The sequence below is a fragment of the Oncorhynchus keta genome, chromosome 35 (genome assembly GCF_023373465.1).
Source record: "Oncorhynchus keta strain PuntledgeMale-10-30-2019 chromosome 35, Oket_V2, whole genome shotgun sequence".
Taxonomy (NCBI): Eukaryota; Metazoa; Chordata; class Actinopteri; order Salmoniformes; family Salmonidae; genus Oncorhynchus; species Oncorhynchus keta.
Window position 1 is genome coordinate 77,805,928 of NC_068455.1, and position 12,167 is coordinate 77,818,094.

Genomic DNA, 12,167 nt, shown 5'->3' on the forward strand with positions numbered 1-12,167 from the left:
AGGAAGAAAATAGGACAGAAACTTAAAGATGAAAGGACATTAGGACAAAGAGATTGTCTGTCAGGCTGTATCACAACCGGCCGTGATTGGGAGTCCTATAGGGCGGCGCACAATTGGCCCAGCGCTGTCCGGGAGTGGCCGGTGTAGGTAAGAATTTGTTTTTAACTGACTTGCCTAGATTTAAAAAAAAGTGGGGGAACTTAACCACACATATACAAACCCACACCAGAGATAATTCATTTCGATGTGGTGACTGTGGGCAAAGCTTCAATGAGAAGGGGCCCCTAACTGAACATATACAGACTCACACAGGAGAGAAATCATACAGATGTGGTGACTGTGGGAAAAGCTTCATTCAGAAGGCGGACCTAAGGAGGCATATCCTGACTCACACAGGAGAGAAATCACGTGGCTGCTCCGTCTGTGGTAAAATATTCACTCAGAAGTCTCATCTGCTGAGGCATGTGGATAAAATCCACAAAGGAAGAAAACAGGACAGAAACTGAAAGAGGAAAGAACATTCGGACAAAGATATTGTTTGTCAGGTAAGTGAATAAAAAGGCAGGATGTGGACAAATCTCTTAGGAAGCAACAGTGATATGGCCCTCATCAAATATGCAGACGACATGGCTCTGGTTGCTTGCCTGGAGGTCAAGTCCATCTCCAGATACTCCCAGTTCATTAACTGCCTCTTGACGTGGTTTGACAATATCTTAGGAGCTCAGTCTGGGTCTCAACTTACTATTAAGACTAACAGAATACACCAGGTCCAATTTAGACATTTGGTTGTGCATCAGCAGTTTGTCACTGACAGTCACTCAATTAGCGATGTCAGACCAAGCAAAAACAAGTCTTCAGAAATGTTTGCAAATGTATTAAAAAATGTAACCTTATTTACTTAACTATTCAGGTACATCCTGTTTCCATTGATAATCCTTGATGTTTCTACAACTTGATTGGAGTCCACCTGTAAACTCAAATGATTGGATATGATCTGGAAAGGCACACAGCTGTCTATTTAAGGTCCCAGAGATGACAGTGCATGTCAGAGCAAAAACCAAGGACCATGAGTTCGAAGGAATTGTCCTTAGATCTCCGAGACAGGATTGTGTCAAGGCACAGATCTGGGGAAGGGTACCAAAAAAAGTATGCAGCATTGAAGGTCCCCAAGAACACAGTGGCCTCAATCATTCTTAAATGGAAGAAGGTTGGAATCACCAAGACTCTTCCGAGAGCTGGTTTCCCGGCCAAACTGAGCAATCTGGGGAGAAGGGCCTTGTTCAGGGAGGTGACCAAGAACCCAATGGTCTGTCTGACAGAGCTCCAGAGTTCCTATGTGGAGATGAGAGAACCTTCCAGAAGGACAACCATCTCTGCAGCACTCCACCAATCAGGCCTTTATGGTAGAGTAGCCAGACGGAAGCCACTGCTCAGTAAAAGGTACCTAAAGGACTCTGACCAGGAGAAACAAGATTCTCTGGTCTGATGAAACCAAGATCGAAATCTTTGGCCTGAATATCAAGCGGCACGTCTAGAGGAAACCTGGCACCATCCCTACGGTGAAGCTTGGTGGTGGCAGCATCATGCTGTGGGGATGTTTTTAGCGGCAGGGACTGGGAGACTAGTCAGGATCAAGGGAAAGATGAACAGTGAAAAATACAGAGATCCTTGATGAAAACCTGCTCCACAGCGCTCAGGACCTCAGACTGGGGCGAAGGTTCACCTTCTAACAGGACAAAGACCCTAAGCACACAGCCAAGACAATGCAGGAGTGGCTTCAGGACAAGTCTCTGAATGTCCTTGAGTGGCCCAACCAGAGCCCAGACTTGAACCCGATCCAACATCTCTGGAGAGACTTGAAAATATCTGTGCAGCGATGCTACCCACCCAACCTGACAGAGCTTGAGAGGATCTGCAGAGAAGAATGGGAGAAACTCCCCAAATACAAGGTGTGCCAAGCTTGTAGCGTCATACTCAAGAAGTCTCAAGGCTGTAATCACCGCCAAAGGTGCTTCAACAAAGTATTGAGTAAAGGGTCTGAATAAATCAATCAAATCAAATCAAATGTATTTATATAGCCCTTCGTACATCAGCTGATATCTCAAAGTGCTGTACAGACACCCAGCCTAAAACCCCAAACAGCAAGCAATGCAGGTGTAGAAGCACGGTGGCTAGGAAAAACTCCCTAGAAAGGCCAAAACCTAGGAAGAAACCTAGAGAGGAACCAGGCTATGTGGGCGTGGCCAGTCCTCTTCTGGCTGTGCCGGGTGGAGATTATAACAGAACATGGCCAAGATGTTCAAATGTTCATAAATTACCAGCATGGTCGAATAATAATAAGGCAGAACAGTTGAAACTGGAGCAGCAGCACAGTCAGGTGGACTGGGGACAGCAAGAAGTCATCATGTCAGGTAGTCCTGGGGCACGGTCCTAGGGCTCAGGTCCTACGAGAGAGAGAAAGAAGGAGAGAATTAGAGAGAGCATATGTGGGGTGGCCAGTCCTCTTCTGGCTGTGCCGGGTGGAAATACTTATGTAGATGTGATATTTCAGTTTATTTGTCATCAATTTGCCACAATTTCTAAAAAAAAATCAGTTTTTGCTTTTTCATTTTGGGGTATTGAGTGTAGATTGATGAGAAAAACCAAATGTAATGTTAGAATATGGCTGGAAAGTAACGATGTGGAAAAGTTGAGGTGTCTGAATATTTTCCGAATGTACCGTGTATATAGAGGTTGGAGCTGCCATACTAAAGCTCCTGTGAACCAGTTGTGGGGGGTTAAGTGCCTTGTTCAAGGGCAGAACAGCAGGTATGGCATCTAGGATTTGATACCAGCAACCACTCACTTGTCCAGTGGGATTGGACCCCTCCGCTTGCGGTCCTGCCTCTCTTAACCACTAGACTACGGTCTTGTCTCTTAACCACTAGACTGGTCTTGTCTCTCTTAACCACTAGACTACGGTCTTGTCTCTCTTAACCACTAGACTACGGTCTTGTCTCTTAACCACTAGACTACGGTCTTGTCTCTTAACCACTAGACTGGTCTTGTCTCTCTTAACCACTAGACTACGGTCTTGTCTCTCTTAACCACTAGACTACGGTCTTGTCTCTCTTAACCACTAGACTGCGGTCTTGTCTCTCTTAACCACTAGACTGCGGTCTTGTCTCTCTTAACCACTAGACTACGGTCTTGCCTCTCTTAACCACTAGACTACGGTCTTGTCTCTCTTAACCACTAGACTACGGTCTTGTCTCTTAACCACTAGACTACGGTCTTGTCTCTTAACCACTAGACTGCGGTCTTGTCTCTTAACCACTAGACTACGGTCTTGTCTCTCTTAACCACTAGACTACGGTCTTGTATCTCTTAACCACTAGACTACGGTCTTGCCTCTCTTAACCACTAGACTACGGTCTTGCCTCTCTTAACCACTAGACTGTGGTCTTGTCTCTCTTAACCACTAGACTACGGTCTTGTCTCTTAACCATTAGACTGCGGTCTTGTCTCTTAACCACTAGACTGCGGTCTTGTCTCTTAACCACTAGACTACGGTCTTGTCTCTCTTAACCACTAGACTACGGTCTTGTCTCTCTTAACCACTAGACTACGGTCTTGTCTCTCTTAACCACTAGACTACGGTCTTGCCTCTCTTAACCACTAGACTACGGTCTTGTCTCTCTTAACCACTAGACTACGGTCTTGCCTCTCTTAACCACTAGACTACGGTCTTGTCTCTCTTAACCACTAGACTACGGTCTTGTCTCTCTTAACCACTAGACTACGGTCTTGTCTCTCTTAACCACTAGACTACGGTCTTGTCTCTCTTAACCACTAGACTACGGTCTTGTCTCTCTTAACCACTAGACTACGGTCTTGTCTCTCTTAACCACTAGACTACGGTCTTGTCTCTCTTAACCACTAGACTACGGTCTTGTCTCTTAACCACTAGACTGGTCTTGTCTCTCTTAACCACTAGACTACGGTCTTGTCTCTCTTAACCACTAGACTACGGTCTTGTCTCTCTTAACCACTAGACTACGGTCTTGTCTCTTAACCACTAGACTACGGTCTTGTCTCTCTTAACCACTAGACTACGGTCTTGTCTCTCTTAACCACTAGACTACGGTCTTGTCTCTCTTAACCACTAGACTACGGTCTTGTCTCTCTTAACCACTAGACTACGGTCTTGTCTCTCTTAACCACTAGACTACGGTCTTGCCTCTCTTAACCACTAGACTACGGTCTTGTCTCTCTTAACCACTAGACTACGGTCTTGTCTCTCTTAACCACTAGACTACGGTCTTGTCTCTCTTAACCACTAGACTACGGTCTTGTCTCTCTTAACCACTAGACTACGGTCTTGTCTCTCTTAACCACTAGACTACGGTCTTGTCTCTTAACCACTAGACTGTGGTCTTGTCTCTCTTAACCACTAGACTACGGTCTTGTCTCTTAACCACTAGACTACGGTCTTGTCTCTCTTAACCACTAGACTACGGTCTTGTCTCTCTTAACCACTAGACTACGGTCTTGTCTCTTAACCACTAGACTGCGGTCTTGTCTCTTAACCACTAGACTACGGTCTTGCCTCTCTTAACCACTAGACTGCGGTCTTGTCTCTTAACCACTAGACTGCGGTCTTGTCTCTTAACCACTAGACTACGGTCTTGTCTCTCTTAACCACTAGACTACGGTCTTGTATCTCTTAACCACTAGACTACGGTCTTGCCTCTCTTAACCACTAGACTACGGTCTTGCCTCTCTTAACCACTAGACTGCGGTCTTGTCTCTTAACCACTAGACTGCGGTCTTGTCTCTTAACCACTAGACTACGGTCTTGTCTCTTAACCACTAGACTGCGGTCTTGTCTCTTAACCACTAGACTACGGTCTTGTCTCTTAACCACTAGACTACGGTCTTGTCTCTCTTAACCACTAGACTACGGTCTTGCCTCTCTTAACCACTAGACTACTGTCTTGTCTCTCTTAACCACTAGACTACGGTCTTGTCTCTCTTAACCACTAGACGGTCTTGTCTCTCTTAACCACAGTCTTGCCTCTCTTAACCACTAGACTACGGTCTTGTCTCTTAACCACTAGACAGTACTGTCTTGCCTCTCTTAACCACTAGACTACGGTCTTGTCTCTTAACCACTAGACAGTACTGTCTTGTCTCTCTTAACCACTAGACTACGGTCTTGTCTCTCTTAACCACTAGACTACGGTCTTGTCTCTCTTAACCACTAGACTACGGTCTTGCCTCTCTTAACCACTAGACTACGGTCTTGCCTCTCTTAATCACTAGACTACGGTCTTGTCTCTCTTAACCACTAGACTACGGTCTTGCCTCTCTTAACCACTAGACTACGGTCTTGCCTCTCTTAACCACTAGACTACGGTCTTGCCTCTCTTAACCACTCAACTACCTAAAACCTGTTGGAGGAAGGTATTGGAGGAAACTCACAGGTCCCCTGTTCAAAGTCTCTTGATGTTTTAAAAACTGAAATTCCTGATGGTTTGTTTTGATGAGAGAATGGTCAGTCTGATGTTATTGATACATAAAAAATATCTCCTTCCATCTGTCCAAGAGTATTTATCATAGATTGTCCTAATACTGCTAATAAATTATATACAGTTGACTCCTGATGAGTGCATTTTGTACAAGTGTAAACTCTGTTTTAAGTGAACTACAGTGTTCTTCCAGCCCCAATTCAACAACATTCTATATAACAGCATTCTCTGGTTTAGTGCACGCTGTCCCATCAGTAGCAGCTGTCAGGAGTCACCTATTAGTGCACGCTGTCCCATCAGTAGCAGCTGTCAGGAGTCACCTATCTTACAATGCACGCTGTCACATCAGTAGCAGCTGTCAGGAGTCACCTATCTTACAATGCACGCTGTCACATCAGTAGCAGCTGTCAGGAGTCACCTATCTTACAATGCACGCTGTCACATCAGTAGCAGCTGTCAGGAGTCACCTATCTTACAATGCACGCTGTCACATCAGTAGCAGCTGTCAGGAGTCACCTATCTTACAATTAGTTCTGTCTTTTTATTAAATGATCGTCCCATATCACCCCTCTGTTACTCATTACAACTACTTCCCCTCATTGTAGTTATCCATAATCACTGGGCTGTACCTTAGTAAACCCCTGTAGAAAAGGCCGTCCTGCTCCCCTCCTCTCTACCCAACTTCCCCTCCCAGTAAGTGGTCATGGGTAACTGCATATGGAGGACCAAACCTGGAATTAGAATTCAATAAATAAATGCACACACAAATAGGAAATTGAAGATGAAATCCATGATATGCTGCTGTGCCACACACACACACACACACACACACACACACACACACACACACACACACACACACACACACACACACACACAAAAGAACAGATGGAACATGGTCCAGGCTTGATGCAGAAACAGGTGAACAGTTTTGGAACACTGAGCCATTGACTGCCTGCACCAGGTGGCTGTGTTACAAGTGGGCACTGGACTACAGCCATATATACTGAACCATTGACTGCCTGCACCAGGTGGCTGTGTTACAAGTGGGCACTGGACTACAGCCATATATACTGAACCATTGACTGCCTGCACCAGGTGGCTGTGTTACAAGTGGGCACTGGACTACAGCCATATATACTGAACCATTGACTGCCTGCACCAGGTGGCTGTGTTACAAGTGGGCACTGGACTACAGCCATATACTGAACCATTGACTGCCTGCACCAGGTGGCTGTGTTACAAGTGGGCACTGGACTACAGCCATATATACTGAACCATTGACTGCCTGCACCAGGTGGCTGTGTTACAAGTGGGCACTGGACTACAGCCATATATACTGAACCATTGACTGCCTGCACCAGGTGGCTGTGTTACAAGTGGGCACTGGACTACAGCCATATATACTGAACCATTGACTGCCTGCACCAGGTGGCTGTGTTACAAGTGGGCACTGGACTACAGCCATATATACTGAACCATTGACTGCCTGCACCAGGTGGCTGTGTTACAAGTGGGCACTGGACTACAGCCATATATACTGAACCATTGACTGCCTGCACCAGGTGGCTGTGTTACAAGTGGGCACTGGACTACAGCCATATATACTGAACCATTGACTGACTGACTGCCTGCACCAGGTGGCTGTGTTACAAGTGGGCACTGGACTACAGCCATATACTGAACCATTGACTGCCTGCACCAGGTGGCTGTGTTACAAGTGGGCACCGGACTACAGCCATATATACTGAACCATTGACTGCCTGCACCAGGTGGCTGTGTTACAAGTGGGCACTGGACTACAGCCATATATACTGAACCATTGACTGACTGACTGCCTGCACCAGGTGGCTGTGTTACAAGTGGGCACTGGACTACAGCCATATATACTGAACCATTGACTGACTGACTGCCTGCACCAGGTGGCTGTGTTACAAGTGGGCACTGGACTACAGCCATATATACTGAACCATTGACTGACTGACTGCCTGCACCAGGTGGCTGTGTTACAAGTGGGCACTGGACTACAGCCATATATACTGAACCATTGACTGCCTGCACCAGGTGGCTGTGTTACAAGTGGGCACTGGACTACAGCCATATATACTGAACCATTGACTGCCTGCACCAGGTGGCTGTGTTACAAGTGGGCACTGGACTACAGCCATATATACTGAACCATTGACTGCCTGCACCAGGTGGCTGTGTTACAAGTGGGCACTGGACTACAGCCATATATACTGAACCATTGACTGCCTGCACCAGGTGGCTGTGTTACAAGTGGGCACTGGACTACAGCCATATATACTGAACCATTGACTGCCTGCACCAGGTGGCTGTGTTACAAGTGGGCACTGGACTACAGCCATATATACTGAACCATTGACTGCCTGCACCAGGTGGCTGTGTTACAAGTGGGCACTGGACTACAGCCATATATACTGAACCATTGACTGCCTGCACCAGGTGGCTGTGTTACAAGTGGGCACTGGACTACAGCCATATATACTGAACCATTGACTGACTGACTGCCTGCACCAGGTGGCTGTGTTACAAGTGGGCACTGGACTACAGCCATATATACTGAACCATTGACTGCCTGCACCAGGTGGCTGTGTTTAAGTGGGCACCGGACTACAGCCATATATACTGAACCATTGACTGCCTGCACCAGGTGGCTGTGTTACAAGTGGGCACTGGACTACAGCCATATATACTGAACCATTGACTGACTGACTGCCTGCACAGGTGGCTGTGTTACAAGTGGGCACTGGACTACAGCCATATATACTGAACCATTGACTGACTGACTGCCTGCACCAGGTGGCTGTGTTACAAGTGGGCACTGGACTACAGCCATATATACTGAACCATTGACTGACTGACTGCCTGCACCAGGTGGCTGTGTTACAAGTGGGCACTGGACTCACCATATCTGAACCATTGACTGACTGACTGCCTGCACCAGGTGGCTGTACAAGTGGGCACTGGACTACAGCCATATAGTCAACCATTGACTGCCTGCACCAGGTGGCTGTGTTACAATGGGCACTGGACTACAGCCATATATACTGAACCATTGACTGCCTGCACCAGGTGGCTGTGTTACAAGTGGGCACTGGACTACAGCCATATATACTGAACCATTGACTGCCTGCACCAGGTGGCTGTGTTACAAGTGGGCACTGGACTACAGCCATATATACTGAACCATTGACTGCCTGCACCAGGTGGCTGTGTTACAAGTGGGCACTGGACTACAGCCATATATACTGAACCATTGACTGCCTGCACCAGGTGGCTGTGTTACAAGTGGGCACTGGACTACAGCCATATATACTGAACCATTGACTGCCTGCAGGTGGCTGTGTTACAAGTGGGCACTGGACTACAGCCATATATACTGAACCATTGACTGCCTGCACCAGGTGGCTGTGTTACTGTGGGCACTGGACTCAGCCATATCTGAACCAATGACTGCTGCACCAGGTGGCTGTGTTACAAGTGGGCACTGGACTACAGCCATATATACTGAACCATTGACTGCCTGCACCAGGTGGCTGTGTTACAGCTGCACTGGACTACAGCCATATATTAACCATTGACTGCCTGCACCAGGTGGCTGTGTTACAAGTGGGCACTGGACTACAGCCATATATACTGAACCATTGACTGCCTGCACCAGGTGGCTGTGTTACAAGTGGGCACTGGACTACAGCCATATATACTGAACCATTGACTGCCTGCACCAGGTGGCTGTGTTACAAGTGGGCACTGGACTACAGCCATATATACTGAACCATTGACTGCCTGCACCAGGTGGCTGTGTTACAAGTGGGCACTGGACTACAGCCATCAGTAGAACCATTGACTGCCTGCACCAGGTGGCTGTGTTACAAGTGGGCACTGGACTACAGCCATATATACTGAACCATTGACTGCCTGCATCAGGTGGCTGTGTTACAAGTGGGCACTGGACTCAGCCATATACTGAACCATTGACTGCCTGCACCAGGTGGCTGTGTTACAAGTGGGCACTGGACTACAGCCATATATACTGAACCATTGACTGCCTGCACCAGGTGGCTGTGTTACAAGTGGGCACTGGACTACAGCCATATATACTGAACCATTGACTGCCTGCACCAGGTGGCTGTGTTACAAGTGGGCACTGGACTACAGCCATATATACTGAACCATTGACTGCCTGCACCAGGTGGCTGTGTTACAAGTGGGCACTGGACTACAGCCATATATACTGAACCATTGACTGCCTGCACCAGGTGGCTGTGTTACAAGTGGGCACTGGACTACAGCCATATACAGTGGCAAGAACAAGTATGTGAAACCTTTAGAAATACCTGGATTTCTACATAAATTGCTCATGAAATTTGATCTGATCTTCATCTATGTTACACCAATAGACAAACACAGTCTGCTTAAACCAATAACACCCAAACAATTATACGTTTGTATTTTTTGAACACACCGTGTCAACATTCACAGAGCAGGGTGGGGAAAGTATGTGAACCCTTGGATTTAATAACTACTTGACCCTTCTTTGGAGGCAATAACCTCAACCAAAAGTTTTCTGTAGTTGCGGATCAGACCTGCACAACAGTCAGGATGAATTTTGGACCATTCCTCTTTACAAAATTGTTTCAGTTCAGCAATATTCTTGGGATGTCTGGTGTGAAGTGCTCCCTTGAGGTCATGCCACAGCATCTCAATCCGGTTGAGGTCAGGACTCTGACTGGGCCACTCCAGAAGGCGTTATATTGAAGCCATTCTGTTGTTGATTTACTTCTGTGTTTTAGGTCGTTGTCCTTGTTGCATCACCCATCTTCTGTTGAGCTTCAATTGGCAGACAGCCTGACATTCTCCTGAAAAATGTATTGATAAACTTGGGAATTTATTTTTCCGTTGATGATAGCAAGCTGTCCAGACCATGATGCTCCCTCCACCAGACTTTACAGTTGGGATGAGGTTTTGATGTTGATGTGCTGTGCCTTTTTCCCCCACAGTGCTGTGTGTTCCTTCCAAACAACTCTACTGTAGTTTCATCTGTCCACAGAATATTTTGCCAGTAGCGCTGTGGAACATCCAGGTGCCCTTTTGCAAACTTCAGACTTGCAACAATGTTTTTTTTTGGACAGCAGTGGCTTCTTCCGTGGTGTCCTCCCATGAACACCATTCTTGTTTTAGTGTTTTACGTATCGTAGCCTGGTCAACAGAAATGTTAGCATCTCCCAGGGATTTCTGTAAGTCTTTAGCTGACACTGTAGGAATCTTCTTAACCTCATTGAGCATTCTGCACTGTGCTCCTGCAGTCATCTTTGCAGGACGGCCTCTCCTAGGGAGAGTAGCAACAATGCTGAACTTTCTCCATTTATAGACAATGTGTCTTACTGTGGACTGATGAACCTCCCAGACCCATCCATGGCTGCCCAGTCATGTGAAATCCATAGATTAGGGTCTAATGGATTTATTTCAATTGACTGATTTCCTTATATGAACTGTAACTCAGTAAAATTGTTGCATGTTGCGTTTATATATTTGTTTAGTATATTTTATTTAGTCTGATCAGAGGAACAATTCTCATTAACAATGGGCTAAAATGTAGGGTAGTCGCTGTGCTTGTCAGCAAGAACGCTACTGTTATTCCCCAAACTTATTCTATTATTCCACTTCCTCCCAGTTCTGCCAGTCACATATTGGAAATCTCTTTTGCCTACTTGTGTCTTTGAAAATGAATTATATGAGGCTATGTAATTATACAGCCTGTCACGGACAGTTTTGAATAAGTCATACAAATAAGCATTGGATATCAAATGGTTCGGGAATTAAATATAATTTTAATATTGTGCACATGCTAGAGAGAGATGGTAGAGGGTCTCACAACTCATAATACACATATTTCGTCTGTGTAGAGAGTATGAACGGCATCTTCAACTTGTAGGCATAAAACCACCTGAATATCGGATGTTCATTAGATATTTTGAGAAGGTTTGAGAAATGAATTGTTTTAACGAGTATTTTCAATCACTTGGGAAACATAGATCTGGGGTGGCCAACCCTCTTGGAGAGCTAGCAGGATTTTTTCCCAGACCTATTTTAAAGAAATAGCTCACCAAAATGATCAAATGTTTGTACATTCTATGGACAGAAGAAAACTTCCTGGGGAAGGACCCCCCAGTCTATCGTCTAGGGATTGTGCCAGGGGCAGTGCGATTGGTGGGGCAAACTCCTCACTAAACAAAATATTAATTGCACTGTAGCGGTGACAAACGGTGCCCACAAACTGTTAGGGCCGACATAAAGCGGTTCCAACAGCAGAGCTTTCTTTTCAGCACCATGGAGTGAATCCTTACCACCACTACACCTGGCTATCAGCCTTGTCTGTCAGCGAAACACTTCATTCAGCCTCATTTACTGTCTTTTAATAAAAACAATGCTGATATGGCTGCCTTGCTTAAACAAATGTGGTTTCTATTGACAATTGAGATGTACAAACTATGGCATAAGGGGATGACGAGCTGATGAGAGGTAATCTGTAATTATGATTAAGACATTCATGAGCGAGATAGGAGGGATGTTGTCAATATAACTATTTGTTCAGCACTTTTGAAATGTACAGCGACAGAATTCAGAACATGG

General features: G+C 46.0%; 1 long non-coding RNA gene across 1 annotated transcript; it reads left to right on the forward strand.

Moving 5' to 3' along the window:
• The first annotated feature begins 6,394 nt into the window (after positions 1-6,394).
• On the forward strand, positions 6,395-9,459 carry LOC127916294 (uncharacterized). The gene is made up of 6 exons (XR_008094285.1): positions 6,395-6,675; positions 6,741-7,075; positions 7,508-7,976; positions 8,607-8,807; positions 9,129-9,329; positions 9,395-9,459. It is a non-coding gene; the product is annotated as an uncharacterized LOC127916294 (long non-coding RNA).
• The last annotated feature ends 2,708 nt before the right edge of the window (positions 9,460-12,167 follow it).